Raw genomic sequence first — 15,837 nt, forward strand, 5'->3', positions numbered from 1 at the left:
GCTGTGCGTGTTTGAGGCCAAGCGGCTCTGCATCAAATCTGCATCTGTGTCAAAAGAACTGACCAGAATGTAGCTGTAATTAGTGATCAATCTTGTCAGATCTCGGATTCAATCCGATCCGCCGAGGAGACTTTGGCCAACCGTGAGCTGACGGAAAAATAAACCATACTGTCACTCAGTAAAAGCTGAACATGTCCATAACAACAAATGCCACAGGTGTCAGAAAATGGAAATGAAATCTACTGAATTATAGTTGAATCTGTTGTATTGTATATGTTAGTCCACAGTAAACGCACTTGGCAGACACCCGTGCTATGGCTGAAATAGGGGTGAATAGCACTGTCCCCAAAATATAGTTTTATTTTATTTTTTGGGCCAATTTCGTATATCAGTCTAAAGCGCAGTGCATGCTGTATGTGCTTGGCAGAAGAGGACAGTGTTGATGGAAGTCACGCAGCCACTCATTTAATCTGTTGCGCGGTCACTCCTCCGTGGTTGAGTTGCCCTAGAGAATCAAGAGTGCCCTCTTGTGGACAGTTTCTGACAAGACAGGAAGATTTCTAAAATTATAACTACAGGAAAAAAGTACAGGTTGGTGTAAAAATTAGAAATAGTGGAAAAGTACAGGTTGGTGTAGAGGTTGTCGAGGTGATGAGGGGTAGTATACACACACACCATTGACACACATATAGTATACACGAGACACAAAGACACACATACAGCACACACACACACACACACATACACGTGGGTGCATTAAAAAATTTCAGTTTTGAGCATAATTCAGGTTTTTGTTTTCACTGGAGGCCACCTAAAGAGGTGAGTTTTAAGTCTGTGTTGGAAGATGGCTAGTGATTCTTCTGCCCTGACCCCCGTGGGAAGATCATTCCACCACTGGGGGACCAGTGCAGACAGGCATCATGTCTGAGAGGAGCAACCTTGTCATGATGTTAGCTGCACCATGGTTGCAGAGCATACTGATCTGGGCAGCACATATGGGTTGCGGACTGATTGTAGTTATGAAGGGGCTGTCCCATTCACTGTCCTGTATGCCAGCACCAAGGTTTTGAACCTGATGCGAGCGATAACTGGAAGCCCGTGAAGTGAGGTGAGGAGAGGTGTGATTCAACTATGTTTAGTGAGGTTGTAGACAAGTCATGCGGGTGCATTCTGGATTAGCTGCAGGGGTTTGATTGCACAGTCGGGAAGACAAGCAAAGAGGGAGTTACAGTGGTCCAGGCATGAGAGGGACACGACCTGAACCGGGAGCTGTGTAGGATACACAGTGAGTTAGGGGCGCATCCTTTGGATGTTATACAAAAAGAATCTGCTCGCCCAACTCACTGCTGCAGCCTGGGAGGAGAAGGACAGTTGGTTATCAAGCATTACCCCAAGGCTTTTGACAGTAGCAGTGCTATTGGAGAAAAAACTTGTAGAATCTAGCTGTGGGAGAGGTCTGGAAATGGAGGGGATGTAAAGCAACTCAATGTTAGCCAGCTAAAGCTTTAGGCAGTGGTCTACCACCCACTGTGAAATGTCCTTCAGGCAAGCTGAGATGAGTACAAAGATTTGTGTGTCAAATGGTGGAAAAAGACAGGAAAAGTTGAGTGTTGAGTGTCAGCATAGAAGTGGTATGAAAAGCCATGGGCCAAGAGAATGCATGTCAAAAAAGAGAAGAGGAGAGGGCCGAGTACAGAGCCTTATGGGACATCCGCAGACAAGCTGCAGGGCCTAGACAAACCACCGTTCCAGGACACCCCGAAAGAGCATCCAAGAGAGGTAGGATTGAAGCCAAAGAATAGCGGTGTCAGCGATCCCCAACATAGCCAGGGTAGCCAGGGTAGCCAGAAGTAAAGTGTGGTCCACTGGTTCGATGGCTGCAGAAAGGTCCAGAAGCATTGAGACTGAAGAGTGGGAGTCGTGCTCTGACAGAGAGCTGAAGAGCTGAAGAGCTTCGGTGGTGGAGAAGAGGGCAGTCTCTGTGGAATGACCAGCCAGACTGTAATGGGGTCAAAAAGCTTGTTCTGGGAGAGAAAGCTTGACAGATTGTTAGCTACTGCATGTTCAAATGTAATGCAATGTACTGTAATGTAACATCACTTAAGTATCTGTTGGGAGTGTTTTCTGACAGATAAGGATTGTAGAAAGTATATTTTTCTCTAGGAGGAGACAAGCAAATTAGCAATACAGACAGGTATGCGACTTTATTGATTAAGAATAATTAGTTGCTCAGTTGGACTGAGAACAAAACATGCTGAATTAAGGAACTTGATTTTAGCACAAACAAATACCTCCAACAAAATATGTCTTTCACAAAGAATTTAGCAGTTTAATTACAGATGTGGTATGGATAAATGTCAGATAATGATCAGTGTTCAGTCAACAGCTTGATCAGACCTCATTAATTGAGACATCAGCTGGATCAACAACCAAGCATACAGGACGAAGGTGGAGAAGCTCTGAATTTGACGACCTGGGAGCGTGAGTAATTGTAATGTCACCCCTTCGTATTGCATGTGTGCAAAGTGACAGCTAGATTTGCCATGTCCTTTGATGGGCTCGGAGCTGAATGGATTGATTTCCTTGGTTGAGAACAGTGTTTCGTGGGCGCTGAAAGTGCGCAGCAATGATGGGCCATCAGCAGAGGCAGGCAGCTGTATATATCAGCGCTCCTGACTGGTTCGCCAGCCCGTTCCTGGGCTCCTTGACCTGTTGTAGCACTGCTGGGAAAGCCTGGATAATTGCCTCCCTTTGGTAGGGACCGACGGGCTGTTGTCCTGGTCACAGTGACATGTATCTGTTCTGTGTCAAAACAAACCAATATCAGAACATGATTTATAGAAATAAAAGATGATATGAAAATACAGAAATATCTCTAAATGGGACCAGGGCGGTGTTCTGTCTCTGTTGTAACTGGCCAAAGGCAAAGAGACTTATGAGCTGGTCAGCATTGCGAAAACAGACAAAAACAGCCATCTTTACTCTGTACTGCTTCTTCATAGTCGCTCAGGATGCCTGGAGTTGATACTACTGATTCAATCAAAGCACAAAACCTAATAACTCCAGTACATTTGAGCATGTAATTCAAGGTAGCGTTTTTTATCACAACGTTTCGGAGAGTGCATCGAAATCATCAAAGTCCCTAGATGTAACAAAAATGTCACCCGGGCATGTGCGTTGTGATGCTAGCTGCTAGCTAGGGACTCAGCTGTGTCTGTCCGAGCAGCAGTGATTCATGGCAGGGCCCGCGCACCCCCCCTAACCCCCCCCACCCCCCACCACCACAGAGCTCAGCTTCCAGCCTGCTTCTCCTTCTCCCCCTGCCTTCTCCCACACGCTGGGCCTGCCTTGTCAGGTAATTAACATTTAGCCATTTTCTGAGAAGAGCCTTCTCCCCCTGACGGGCGCGCGACGTGGCTCTCCTCCGAGCCTCGCTTGATGCCTCGCTCATTACCCCCGCCCCCCCCCCCCCCCCCCCCCCACCCCCGCTGCTGGCCTGGCTCTCCGAACTGTCAGGACGGACCCGCTGGGGCAGGTGTCCCTGCTGATGGCTGGATCACACCTCCTCACATGTAATAATAATGTAAAGGTATGTTATTACTGTGAGTGCCGTAACAATGGGAGAGAGTGGGTCTTTCTCTGTGCAACGCCCGTTATAGTGGCACATAATTACCACTGCAACCATTAAGTGCTTAGAGCCATTAAGGGCAGATAATATGGACCAGGATTAACTATGAATGAGGGTCAGTCAGTTGAAATAGGATGGTGATTGTGTTCAAGGCTAGAGTTAAGCACAGACTGAAGTGAATGCATCTTTAGTGAATACAATATGGTTTGTATTTACACTACTTGATGCAGTTATGCAGCCCTGAATAAATTATTACTTTATTGTAGTTGTTGTGAACCTATATGCTAATGAGTTTTTTCTGATGCTTTTATGAAGCGCATTTTGAAAAATGCTTTTGTAAAAATGAGTAATTGGTGGGGGTTGGTCACCCTGTTACTCTGTCTTATGGTGTGACAGTAATATAATGTTCAATATAAGGAAGAAAGAAAGAAAGAAAGACAGAATGAATGAAATGTGTTAATATGGAAATAATTAATGTATATTTACAACTTATTTTGGTGAATAAAGTCCAAAAACCGTAAGTGTTACATTACATTAGCATGTAAGCATGCTGTTCTGTTTTACTTATTTCAACATGAGTTCATTTTTTATTCATGGAAGGTGACTTCAAGCCTCAATTCAGCCTTGAATTAAAAAAACTGCAACTCAAACAATTCAGGCATTGCATTTGGCTCTGTAGTACAGACCAAAACAGTCGACAGCTAGCGGATGGTTTCCAATCCTGAACTGACCAGCTGCAGCTAAATTAGTTTTCCAGTGAGGCGTATTGACCTGCTCAGATGGAGTCGGGGGTTTGTTTTGAAAACAGCTCCAAGAAATACGGGGAAAATGTTCTCAGCATTCAAATCAGCAGAATAGCAAATGGCTCTAGATTCTAGAGCTGATTCCATTGACCATACTGTGGCAGCTGACTCAAAACGATAAGGGTCAGAGCATGCACACAGGCCCATTTTAAAACCATGGATTTTCCTAATATCAAATATTGATTTTTCATTGTATGAAATAATTATTTTTGTTCAAAGCAAATCAAATAACACTGGCCTTAAGAGACATGCAGCAGTACCAGTGGTCAAAACAGACATTAGCTGAAAAAAATCTGATTTAAATAATTGCTGCCTAAAAATGAAATGATGTTACGTTTTTCATTATTTGACTTCATAATAAAGATATGTACTGTATCTTCTTGAGGCACTGCATTGTACCAGCAAAGCAGCTACAAGCAAACACAGATTAGGACTGTAATATGCATTACATTAATACCACTGGCATTGGGTAAAGCATCTTTAAAACAGATAGATGTGCCTTGTACCAACCAAGCATGGTATGCACTAGAGATCACCAGAATCGCACAGGTGGGTAATACAATTTATTGAGACATTTTTTACATTTTTCATATGTCTGCATTGTTTTTAGACCCCCCCCCCCCCCCTCAAAAAAAAAAAAAAATCTAGAGCAGTTTATCAAGTTCCACCCACATAACCAAATAAAGACAACAAGGCCCTCTACAAAAGACGACTCCTTAGCATTTCTCAGACCTGCAACATTTAGGCAAACAGCTCTGGCCACAAAAGCAACAGCTTGCCTCTAGAGTGAAACGTGTAATCCAACAGAAATTTCAGGCACTCACCAGGGCAACACGTTCCCTTTCATGCCATTTTAGTTTTTAAATAAAACATTGAAACAAATAAAATAGTAAAATTCCTCTCAGAGGAGCGATCTGTGAGCTCATAATCTTATTATTCTTATGCAGCAGTCAGATGCTCGTATCTATGGCAACCTACAGATCACACATGAAGACAAGTTGTAATTTTAATGGATTGTGTCTCATTGTTATTTATTGATTATCTGACAAAGTACAGATGAGCAGACAGGGTACCTAGAGACATAAAAATTTAGGGTTGAGGAGACGTTCACCTTCTCCTGCTCCCCAAAACTAAACCCTGTTCATGTTGTGTTTATGTGTCAACTGTATTAATTGGTTAATTGTGCTTTAATTGTGTTTTAATTGTGTGTCGCTTAGCATCCGCTGTTCTCCATTTTCCCTCTCAGAAGATAACAGGCCTACTTACCAGGCTCATTTAAAATGGGTTTGTCATTGTCTTGTAATTGTCTGTCTGTAACCATTTACTGGTTAAATGACCCACCTACCTAAACTGAAGGCTAGCTATATGCGTTTGAGCTAGTGAGGGATTCTGTACGCAGTTTAACTGTGGCTTAGTGCTGGCTGGTTTCTGCATCATCATTACAAAAAACTTACTTGTTCTTTGTAATTTTTCTATTTTCTGTTTGTTTGTTTTCATCCAGTGGCCTGTTTCTTTACAGAGGCAAAGACTGGATTGGATGATGTGAATGTAAATGATATGATTGGCTGTGGCATTTGAGCAGTGGTGGGGGTGTGTGTGAGTGGAGTGTTACACGGAAGCAAGAACAGAATGAAATGGGTTCCAGGTGAGATAATCTGCGTTTGATTTCTTGGAGGAAGCTGTTCATTTTACATGGATCAGTGAGTTAAATCATCGGGGATGTCAGATTACTCCTATCACTCCAGTTTTTCAGCATTACTCTTTTTTTTGGCAATAGTGAGCGATGTGAGAATGGAGTTTCAAGAACTGAGCCGGGGAAAAGTAAAGACGGATTAAAGTTCCCCGTCTGGGCAGAGAGGCACAGAATGTCCCCCAGCCTGCGTGCGTTTAATTTCCAAAATGCAGCAGCAGAAAGTGGGGACAGTATTATCTGCAGCATTGCGACTACAGCGTGAATAGGAATCGGAGTTTGATAATCCCATCAGAAACAGTTCACGCTGGGTGTAAAGTCTTCTCTGAATGGCCTTGCGCTGGATAAATGGAAGTGTTTGCTTTAGAGACATTGAGAAAGTTTTGCTGTTGTTTGTTTTCTAGAGTATGATTCACTATTGCTGCTATTCAACCATGCATCTCCCTATTATCAAATGGCACTGTCATTTTTTTTCTTTTTTCATCACAGAACCTTCACTTTTTAACTTTTTCTATTTACAAGTAAACTCAAACACTGACAGAGTGGAATTTTTTATAGATACTTGTATAAGGCACCTTTCACTGTAATTATTTAGAATTAGGCCTTCTCATGAAGGTTAACACTGCTTTTCTCCAAAGCATGGGACTGAGTTGAGTTATGCGTAGACTAGAAGAGAAAATTTTCTAATTTTGTAGAATGTCTGGGTTTGAGTAGATGGGAGCAAGAAGGTTTCATTCCTAGAGTTTAACTTCCTACCAGGTCTGTAAGTTGTGGATGCTGTAGAACTGTTGAAACAACTGTACTTTCTCAGTGGTTAGGTTAAGTTAGGTTTGGTTTGGTTAGGTTAGGTTAGGTTAGGTTAGGTTCAGTTAGGTTAGTTGAATCTGTAATGGACAGATAATTGCATTCTAATCTCTCTGTCTGCAGCTATGATTGCTGTGGGTCTGGGGTAAACCACTTCATTTGAGAGTGTAACTGAGAAGACAGGAAACAGCCTAAGATGTTTGGAGCTGCCAATCCCCTCCGGCTTTTGGATTTTTAAAGAGCTGAAAGTTTGATTCTGGGTTTTTGATGTCTCCGGCAAAATGTGTGAATTGATTTATGAGGAGTGGTAACCCAACGTAGAGGGAAGTAAATGCGTTTACTCAGAGAATAAATAATTCATATTGGGTAAGAAGTTCATTTTTTGTGGCAGAGATTGGTTCTGTTATGTGGGTGGGCATATCTATCGTTTCTGTGTCATCCTGTATAGTGTTTAAATAAGACGGTGGGAATTTCTGACATCAGAGAAGATGTCTGCAAAATTAGCATAAGATATGAATGCTATGATACGTTGCATTTGATCGTCTTACAAATTTTTTGTTTATATGAATCTGTCCCTATCAAATAAACATTAAATAAACAAAAATAGTGATTCCTAGGTTGTGAGAAAGTAGCAGGGAATATTGAAGGAACATAAATTTTAGTACTTAACTGTTGGTAGTTAATAGAGCTTGCAAGCAGTACAGGATGTCCTGAAACATCTCTGGGAGCCTCTGAGCGATAACCTTTGAGACAGAACCTCAGATTTTGAGTTCTAAGAAATTTAAAATAACATCAGACTTACACTTAAGGATGGGGAATCAGTCGCCATACCAATGAACCATTTTCAATTTGGTAGATTTTAATGTCAAGTGTTTAGTCTTGCGAACAATAATGATGGCAGTCATTATCCTGGCCTTGTTTCTCAGGGGAGTTACAAGGGTTGAGAATTAATCCGTCAGTATGGCAAAAGGGTATATCAAGCCAAATAAACTCTTGATCTGACCGGTGAATGACTGACAAAGGCCAGAGCTGACAATAAAAATTGTCTGCAAAATCTTGCTCCGCATCTAATGAGGCAATTACCATTAGCACATATGTTTTCTTTTTGAATATTGAATCAAAATATAAAGTTGTCGCATGTTCCTCCATATGCATCTCCCTATGAGGGAGCCAGTGTGGTCTCTAACATTGGGATCACAGATACCTACCCTACTGGTGAGAGCTTTGCTTATTGTCATTATTGAGGAGGGATAAAGGGCAGAAATTTACAGAGGCTATAGTGGTATACAGGGATAAGGGCAGTGTTTATTTATTCATAATTATTCAGTGTTTTATTTCATCAGTATTTAAAACATTTATTTATCATTTTGAAATAAATATTCAAAAATCTAAAAATTCTAATGTCAAACATGAATTTGCCAAAGTCAGCCTCAGAGTATACAGAGGACAATAGTTATTTGTAATAATACCTAGTACCAGTCCCACAGTTCCTACCTGTTCCTGCAGTGTGTTTTTCTGTGAGCCGAGGAGAGTTTTGAGGTCGTTCACGGCCCTTAAATAAATGCAGGGCTGAAGCAGCGTATAATGAGTGTGGTCAGAATGCCTGCCTCCCCACTCTACATCATCACAGCCGCGTTTCAATAATGCAACTTTTTCCCCTTTATACCCCGAGCCTCAGTTTGCCTTCAAACTAAGCTGCAAAAAACCTGACCCGATCGCTGCCAGATAATTTAACACAAGGTATACGTGGGAGCTGACAAATTAGATCTGTCAAACGTGCTCCTTTCGCTTGCTCGTTCTTTTATGTTGGCAGAGTCTGGAACTCTGCTGTAATGAGTGTCTCACAGCGCCGCTAAAGCTTTGCTCACTGAAAGCCAGACGAGGAGGTGGGGAGAGACTGAAAGAAAAGGTGTTGTGTACCTGCGTTTAACACGGTCACTTCATCAATCAGAGTGTTCTTTTCATACCGACATGCTTACATTTTAGAGGCACTCAGAATGCAGGAGGAAGAGATGACAGGAAATGGCAAGTACGAGTGGTAGCAGAGTGTTCATGAATAGGCTAGACGCAGTGCTATACTCACTCTAAGTTGCAGTGTGAATAGGCTTACTGGCCTGTGAACCACCTTAGCTGTAGGTGAGCTTTACCTGAGATATTTCCACGGCCCCCCACGAAAGCTGTGGATCAGCTGTACCTGAGACTTTTCCACGGTCCCACCTTAGTTGTAGGTGTGTTTCACCTGAGACACAACCACTGACCTGCATTAGCTGTAAGTGTTTTTTACCTGAGACACCTCTACTGACCTGCATTGGCTGTAGGTGAGCTTTACCTGAAGCAAACTAGAGGCATTTCCACAGCAAACTGACCAGTGCAAGCAGCATGTCAGTAGTTTGTAATGGCAAACAGTAGAATTGTTCCAGCATAAATTCAGATTGACTGTGGTTCAGATTAAATCGAACCCCAATGTGCTCTGTGTTTGAGAAGCATTTCCAAGTATTTTTTTCTTTTCTTCCATAATGTTTGTAGCAGAATTCTGTGCTTACAGTGCTCACAGTTGTTCAAGCTGTGTAAGAAACATTAAAAAAAGAATTTTTGCTTAGAGAAATTCTTACAGATAATTAAGAACAAAGCCAAGGTTTGAGCATTGTCAATTCTCTTGCCTGCCGTTGGCTACGGTGAAGCATTTGTAAATACAGTTTGTAAAACTGTGCATCTGTCATCACTGGTATGCAGTTCACTGATACACTTGGATGTTTCAGAAGGAACACCTCAGGAGAGAATAAAAACAGGCCATCCAAAACTTCCGGCAGTTCCAGCAGGCACACCTTAATGAATTTTTATTAATATAGTCCAGAATGTTTTTTGGGGCTTCAGATAAGTGGAAAAATATTGAATCTGAGACATACCCTTAAAGTGCTCGTACTGTGTATCTTAGGGCATATTAGGAAAGTTTTGTGTGTGTTGTCAAATGAATCATTAAAAAGCGCATTTTAAAAAGAACCCACCTTTTCTCCTCTTTCCTGCGCCGGTGTAGTGTGGGCTCTACGCTCCATATTTCATGATTAGACTCAGTTTAATAGTTTAACTCACTCATCTGGCTGTGGGGCTGTGGAAGCTGTGGCCACAGCTGCTATTAGTATGAAATATGAATGTGTTTAACCTCACGGAACAGGAGGGAGTGCAGAGACCCCAGCAGGGAGGCGAACAGAGGACTTTGTGAGATAATGTGCGAAATGAACCACTCTGGAGCTGAATTTACAAGACCTCTTTAGTGTGGTTGCAGTCTGGGGCACACAGAGTCCATTCCGACTGCTGCATGATAACCAAAACAGAAGAGATGGGGTTTTTTTGTAGGAAGGGGAGAGGGTGTAAAATCACAGGCGTCACTGGAAAAATGCTTCCCTGCTGTTTCAAGCAAGCGCCCCGCCGATTTATTTTGGACTCTGATGATGCTGTTTAATGTTATGACTCTGAACATACAGTACTGTCTTCAGGGCCTGTGTGTGAGGTTTTGTGTGTGTGTGTGCGTATGGGGTGGGATTGGGGAGGGATTGGGATATTGGGTGGTTTGGAATGGTGGTGGTTTTGTGTGGTGTTGGGGGGGGGGGGTGGCGAGAAGCTTGTCAGCTCAGAGAGAGTAAGTGATCTTGAATACGCAAAAAAAGATAAAGCTTTCACAAAAAAGGTATCACTTTATATTTGGGTTCCATTTAATACTCATCAATAAAACAGTTCACAGTTCTTTTGTTGTGCCTGTTATCAACAGTAATTGGGGTGAGGATTGTGTTTTTGATAGCTGGTTTGGGATAGGGATTGGCTATTCTAATAGAAACACTAAAGGTGTAACGCTATTACATTTCCAAATTGACCAGGCTTATGAGCATCGATTTATTTTCCCAAGTAAACAGCAGGAGTTCATGGTCCAGTAGGGGTCTAGGGATTAACAACGTACCCTGTTCAGACGAAAAAACATCCTGCCAACCAATCACAGCCGAATGCTTAGTCACAGTGTCACAGATGGCTAATACAAGCCTTCACCCTTCAGACCTCTATTCTGCCTGGTAAGGGTGCATAGCAAATCAGCCTGTTTCCCATCAGCCAATGAAAAAGGCACTTACTACCAGGTTAATATCCATTTCCAAGTGCAGATGACATACGGGGCCAACACTTCCGATACATGCAAGGATGGGTACGTTAAAGCGCAGGTGTGTCACCTGGAACAGTTACGTGTCCATTTGAGGGCTGTGAAACCAATCCCTTTCTGTATCGCTGAGCACCGGAGTCAGAGTCCACTTCCTTTGTTAAGTGATCATGAACATCTTCCTTCGCAGCTGTGACAACGCCGACCCCATCAGTCCTGGGGGGGGGGGGTGTCAGTCTTTTCCATCACCCAGTAGGTTTTCACCACGCACGTCCACATGCCTTGTATAATTAGTAGAGTTTAAAAGCATTCTGTTGATTAAAAAACTAATTAAGTGGAGGAAGACAGCGTCCCCCTTCTGAAAGACGAGTGGAGGCCCTTGACGAAAGAGAAGCTCTTCAAACGGAGATGATATGCAAATAAAATCAGCCTCCTCTGCTGCTCCTGTTCTTTCCTTCGGTTCTTTTGTGGCTTTTTTTTTTCCTCCCTTGGTCGGGTCTTTGATGTCTCAATTTTTGAGCATTGCTAGTCTGTGGGAGGGTGAATCTGGGGATTAGCAGGGACTGACGGAAACAGAGGGGGCCCGGTTTCAAAGTCCAGCTTCATTGTGCGTTGTGTGTCCCCCCCACCCCCACCCCCACCCCCACCCCCACCTCCCCTAGTGGAACACCAGGCTCGATTGGGAGGGTCAAAGAGCGGTCAAGGGCAGGGTGGGGAACCCAAGCGTACTGCTGCTCTGATTGACAGTTCAGACAGTATTCTTTGTAAGAGACCTGGGTGTCACTCTGGTCCCTTTCTGGACACCAAGCAACTTTTAGCATGCAGTGTTTGGGTACAGGGGTTTCAATATTGTAATTTCTTTTTTACCAGGCCAAGGTATCCAACAAACCTTCTCCAGAAGATTTCAAACAACCAATCAAGTCTTTACTCATAAATATATTTACTATATAAATGTCTTTATATCTCCGCTTGACAGGAGATGTTTGTACTATCCTTGGAAATATGCTGGTTTATGACTCAGCCAGGCTAATGAATGCGGAGACCACAATTTAATGTATTGGTTTTTATTCACTTTAGTCCCTGTACACGTGTACTAAAAGGACAACACTGACCATTCTTTCATCTGCTGTGGGCAGGGACAAGCAGAGAGCAGGGAAAACCAGTAAAGCACACAAGCAGTGATATCCCTGAGTCACATTAGTGCAGATATCCTGGAATAAATTCAGTGCTGATATCCCTGAATCACAGGGCTGCTCATATCCATGAATCACAGGTTTGTTGTGATTCCTGAGCCACAGGGATGCTCACATCTCTGAATCATCAGAGTGCAGATACATTTTAGTCATACCAGTGCTGGCAGCCGTGGAATATAGCCAAAGGGTTGCTGATACCTCCTCAAACTCTTTGGGCCTTAAAGATACCAGTGCTGGCTGGCAGCTGTGGAACAGCCTATCTGGGGAACTACAGTAAGGCATACACTTGTACCATTATCCTTCTCTCTCTGCCATGTTACCATACAATTTTGTTTTGGTTCCCTACTAAATCACTCTTGTGTAGTTACTGAGGTTTCTGGGGCGGGCCCAGGAAGTTTCCTGGTGTTTTAAAGGCCTTACCTAAAGTTCAACTAAATTATCACTTTTCCTCAAATGAAGCCCTTCAGAAATCATTACAAAAGTTTCCTTTAGATTATACTAATAAAGAATAAGAGAAAGAGAAGAAAATGTGAAGAGTAAATGACTGTTTCTGCTGGCGGTCACTAAAAAATGTGGAACAAGGAATTGAAATTAAATCCTCGTATTCATTTTTCTTAAAAACGACTAAAATGGGAACATTAACAACTGGCAATAACTTACACCTGTGGCAGGAACACACCAAGAGAGACGGGGAGCAAGCGAGCCATACCTGAGCTGCTACATCTCTGGAGTTTAAGAACAATTTTTTGTTGTCTTGAATTATAGTAGCGAACTATGCATGACTAAAGAAACAGGACTGGCCTCCAGGCTGGGACTGGGTGAGAAAACGCCTTCCACTGTGTTGCTTCCATTATACTACATTACGGTCATTTAGCAGACGCTCTTATCCAGAGCAACTTACACACAGTAGGTTATAATTTTATCCATTTTTACAGCTGGATATTTACTGAGGCAATTGTGGTTTAAGTACCTTGCCCAAGGGTACAATAGCAGTGCCCTAGCGGGGAATCGAACCAGCAACCTTTTATTTAGGATCCCTGCTCCTCACCACTACACCACACTGGTGGGGCGCGCAGAGTGGAGATTCTGCATCCATGGAAACGGTTCTCACTGCCATTCCGTTTCTCACAGCAGACCAGAAGAGGCAGTGTGGCTGAGGTCCCGTAAGAACTGTGCCATTATGGTTGACATATATTCTCCACCCCCCCACACCCTCAAAGGCTCAGACTCAAAATATCTCAGAGGGAGGGGGGCGGGGCGGGGCAGGACGGGGAGGGGGGGGTTCCACACACACACGCATATAATAGGAGGCATATCTCTTTGAATCTGGGATGAAGGCTTATCAAAGCATCAGAGAACATCTCGAACAACGTTAATTGAATCCTGTAGGGGAAAGCATCTGCAGTTTCTGCTAGTCCCCAAAGCTCTCCGCTGAATTAAGCTAATTATTTGAGAAGACTGCTGCCTTTAGCTACCGCAGCTATCCGCAGAATTAGCGTCCCTGTGTGTCTCAGGCCTAGTTTGTTCGGCGTAGTCTCAGAGTTGTTTCAGCTTCTTTTTCCACCTCGGGATAAAACACTCATGCAAACTGCAACCCGAGCAGAAGCCATGTGGCTGAATAGGACAGAATCTAAAGATAGCGACTCTTTATGTGAGCACACGGGGACAGACATGGACGATGGAAAGTCAAAGATAGGCGTCATTTACGTACTTGGGCTCTGAGAATTACCTGGTACTCACTAACTCCATTTCGCTCACACCATTACCCCAGATCCAACTTCATTATTAGCATGGGTTTAATGATGTTCATGAATTATTTATTTATTCCTTATACATTTACTTAGACAAAACTGTTTTATGTCATTTAACTTTCACACACATTGAAACCTAGTTTCTGCTGATTAGTTTAATTATCAACGAGAAGCGAACAAGAAATGGTACTTCTACCCTTAATGATTTATCTTTGCTTTCCAGTAGAGGGCTGAGTTAAACACACCACTTCATGTGTGTGTGTGTGTGTGTGTGTGTGTGTGTGTGGATTGTCAATCCCTCAAGAGCTAATAATTTCTATTACAGTGTCATGTAATATATCTCATGAATTGTTTATATGGGCCTCAATATGTCAAGCACAGTTTTACAATTCTTTTGTTAGGGCTGTTAGATCAAACAAAATCTGGCTGATTGATTGCTCACTCGATTGGTTGGTTGTTTGGTTAATTGATTGATTGAATCATTAAGCACTACCAACTGCTGAACAAAAAAAAGCATTGGCTGACAAACATGACGGTTAGCAGAGGAATTGCGGCTTTGCTGATCTCCTTTTACTGTGTTACATTCAAACCTTCCTGCGGTGTTTAGAGGTTGCTCTGCACACTACCCCCTACACACACACACACGCTCCACAAGGGCCAGTTTCACACTAAAGCCACGCTGACTCTCTCAGGTTCACTCCTACACCGTCTCCCCCTCTTCAGTGGCTCTGACAGCTGCACAGCCAGAACCTGGGCAGCGGTCCATCACCGTGCGTCATTTGGACAGCCCGCCTGTCTGATCTGCGATAGCACTAATAATGACTGTGGCAGGGCCGCGGCTCCATCCCTCCCGCCGCCCCACGGCGGCTTCAGCCTGTCCAGATAGCCGCTCCAGATTAGCGCCCCCCACCATTAAAGCTGCGCATTTTCTGATGCTTTCCGACAGGGTCGTCATTTCGTTTGACCGCCGGTCGCCCCTGCTCGAAGGGAGCTGCAGAGACTTTTCCCAAAAGCCAGGAGGAGACGCACGGGACAAGAATCCCAAGGTACGTCAGTCACTCTCTGCGAACCAGACTGAATTAAACCAAGAGTCCCCGCGGAGCTTTACGGAATAAAATTCAAATAAGATGCACAAAATAGGGTCTCAAATTCCCTGAGTACACACACAACACAATAAAGGGCATGTCAGAGAAGATTTGGTTTATTTTTGTTGTTTTCCAAAATTAAGTTTTGAGCTCAGACACTCACTGCAGATCACTGAAGAATGTATGCACTGCCTACAACCCTCACAGCTGTAAGTGCTGGCTGGACAGGCAGGATCTGATTGCAGTTGCTTCTTCTAATCCTTGAATGTGGACAAAATAAAATTAATACCCTCTGTAGTCTGACAAGAAATGGTAGCAGAGAAAGTGTTTGGGAATTTTTGGTTTTATATGTTCCAATAGGCATCTACTGAATTTCAATAACACAGTGCCCTTTCTGCACCAGAAATAGCGTTTGTCGGGGAGAAAAATGGCGACAGACAGGTAGTTATCAGATCAGGTATTCTCTAGATATTTTGACTGGCAGCTCAGTAATTCCGATAGGGAGGCTGGGGAAAAAATGTGATATTTTCTCCCCATTTTAACTTTTATGAAACACTCCCCTTATCAGCGCGGGGGAGCCGTGACCTGTTTCGCTTTCTGGAAGTTTTGCATGGCGGGCGACAGTTTGCTCAGACTTTCACCTCTAAAATATTCAGCCTGAGAGGAAAGTCCTCAGGACCCCAGAGCACTGATAAGAGCTTCCACTCACCGCACGAAGGGGAAAGGGAGGACTTCCCAAATT

This window comes from Megalops cyprinoides, chromosome 5 (assembly GCF_013368585.1).
Source record: "Megalops cyprinoides isolate fMegCyp1 chromosome 5, fMegCyp1.pri, whole genome shotgun sequence".
NCBI classification, from domain to species: Eukaryota; Metazoa; Chordata; class Actinopteri; order Elopiformes; family Megalopidae; genus Megalops; species Megalops cyprinoides.